The sequence below is a fragment of the Symphalangus syndactylus genome, chromosome 11 (assembly GCF_028878055.3).
Source record: "Symphalangus syndactylus isolate Jambi chromosome 11, NHGRI_mSymSyn1-v2.1_pri, whole genome shotgun sequence".
Taxonomy (NCBI): domain Eukaryota; kingdom Metazoa; phylum Chordata; class Mammalia; order Primates; family Hylobatidae; genus Symphalangus; species Symphalangus syndactylus.
The window spans coordinates 21,176,908-21,179,653 of record NC_072433.2 but is presented as its reverse complement, the minus strand read 5'-3'; the positions used below and the strand labels follow the sequence as shown (position 1 = coordinate 21,179,653).

General features: G+C 42.8%; 1 pseudogene; it reads right to left on the bottom strand.

Annotated features, from left to right (window-relative positions):
* Window positions 1-283: 283 nt before the first annotated feature.
* On the bottom strand, window positions 284-1,246 carry LOC129492601 (E3 ubiquitin-protein ligase TRIM13-like; annotated as a pseudogene).
* Window positions 1,247-2,746: the final 1,500 nt, after the last annotated feature.

The window sequence follows — 2,746 nt, the reverse complement described above, 5'->3', positions numbered from 1 at the left end:
TATTTTTAGTAGAGACAGGGTTTCACCGTGTTCACCCGGGTGGTCTCAGTCTCCTGACCTTGTGATCCACCCGCCTCAGCCTCCCAAAGTGCTGGGATTACAGGCGTGAGCCACTGCGCCTGATCTAATTTTTGTATTTTTAGTGGAGACGAGGTTTCACCATGTTGGCCAGGCTGGTCTTGAACTCCTGACCTCAAGTGACCCACTCGCCTTGACCTCCCAAAGTGCTGGGATTAAAGGTGTGAGCCACTGCACCCGGCCTTTATTTCAATTCTTTAGTACTTTACTTAAATATTTTAATCAGTAACTTGCTAGTCTCCATGGTTTTCAAGCGAGAAAGAACATCTCCCCAACGCCAGTTCTCAAAACTCTAGAAGAGGGATTCAAAGGCATAGCCATTTCTTTTCTGAGCATGAACTTCTTCAATAGAACAGAAGACAATGCTTGGTGTGGTCAACACCAGTAGCACGGATTCCACAGATTAGCTGTATATCAGTCAGCCGGAGAATGCTGAGAGGTACTCCAGATGTCCTTTGAACACTGGCATTTTAGAAGAGATCTTGATCTTGTTATATTTTCCTCAAACCCTTCAGGGAGTAATTAACCTACAGGCTGTTGACTCCAGTTGCTGAAGTTTCCTTACAGCACCCCAGGGCACTTGACTGAATGGAGATAGTCTCCACAATGAATTCTGCACATTCTCCTTTAAGCTACCTTGTATTAGAGTTCTCTTAGAGGGGCGGAACTAATAGTTTTTATATATGGGAGTTTATTAAGTATTAACTTACATGATCACAAGGTCCCACAACAGGCTGTCTGCAAGCTGAGGAGCAAGGAGAGCCAGTCCGAGTCCCAAAACTGAAGAACTTGGAGTCTGATGTTTGAGGGCAGGAAGCATCCAGCTCGGGAGAAAGATGTAGGCTGGGATGCTAGGCCCCTCTCTCCTTTTCACATTTTTCTGCCTGCTTTATATTTGCTGGCATCTAATTAAACTGTGCCCACCAGATCAAGGGTGGGTCTGCCTTCCCCAGCCCACTGACTCAGATGTTAATCTCTTTTGGCAACACCCTCACAGACACACCCAGGATCAATACTTTGTATCCTTCAATCAAGTTGATTCTCAGTATTAACCATCACATGCCTTCTAAGCATTTTTTTTCCGGAAGTTGTGCAAGTAAGCCAAAACTCAAGGATCATCAAACAGATTGTAACAAATTGGGCATTTGAGATCTTTCAGCACCACCATCACATACTTTGTCGCCTGCCAACAGATGTATTCAGCAGGGTTACCATCTCCCAGGGCAAAGCAATCACATTTATCTCCAGATCTAGACATAAGAATTGTGGTGTCTCTCCTTTCAGTCCCTGTGTATGTAACTATATGTAACATACACAAGTGTGTAGACACAGGTATATTAATATATAGGTTTATGTTTCAATTTTAGTTTTTAAAACTGATTTAACATTATATTGTGAGCATTGTCCATGGACTACTCTTGAAGCAAGGAAAAGAGGGAAATATAAGGCCCTGAATTTCATAATATTGTGCTTTCCTTAGGGAACTAGATTCTTGTCTGGCTGAATCCGTATCTATACTAATCTGGGCAGTTCTCAATTGCATGTAGATTTGCCTGAGTTGAACTGAGTTTGACCAGTTCTAACTCTGCACCATAATTGTTTTTTGTTTGTTTTTAGGCAGGGTCTCACTCTGTCACCCAGGCTGGAGTGCAGTACTGCGATCTCGGCTCACTGCAACCTCTGCCTCCCGGGCTCAAGTGATCCTCCCACCTCAGCCTCCCAAGTAGCTAGAACCACAGGTGCACGCCAACACACCCTGCCAAATTTCGTATTTTTTGTAGAGACGGGGTTTTGCCGTGTTGCCCAGGCTGATCTCAAACTCCTGAGCTCAAGTTATCTGCCCACCTTGGCCTCCCAAAGAGTTGGGATTACAGGCGTGAGCCACCGTGCCTGGTGTGTCTGTGCTGTAATTGTATATGAGGGTATTCCTAGTGTTACTTGTTTGGAATTGTAAGATTATTTGGGGAATCCTTTTTTCTCTTAAGGGATAACCAAAAAGTATTTCCTTTTATTAGTCTTTTTAAAAAGTGAAACATAAATGCTTTATTATGGTAATGGTATAAAAACTAAATAAGCTTTAACTAAAAACAAAACAAAACTTAAAAAGTGAGTTGGTTTAGAATTAAAAGTTTTTTTGTTTTTGTTTTTGTTTTTTGTTTTTTGTTTTGTTTGTTTTTGACAAGCCTTGCTCCGCTGCCCAGGCTGGAGTGCAGTGGCATGATCTCGAGTCACTGCAACTTCCACCTCCTGGGTTCAAGCGATCCTCCCACCTCAGCCTCCAAAGTAGCTGGGACTACAGGCACACACCACCACACTGGGCTAATTTTTTGTATTTTTTGTAGAGATGGGGTTTTGCCATGTTGCCCAGGCTGGTCTTGAACTCCTGGGCTCAAGTGATCCACCCACCTCAGCCTCCCAAAGTTCTGGGATTATAGGTGTGAGCCACCACACCTGGCCCCAGTTGTTCTTCGTCTAAAACAAATTCATCATAACTTGATGAATCTTGCCTTTCTTTCTTTCTTGGTGATGATTTGCTGCAGATATCTAGTCAGCTGTGTGCCAAATACAGCCAAGAATATAATCAATGAGATTGGAATTGTCAGCTCTCAAGTAGTACTATTTCTGGAGACACTTATTTTTTCTTTTCTTTTTTCTTTTTCTTTTTCTT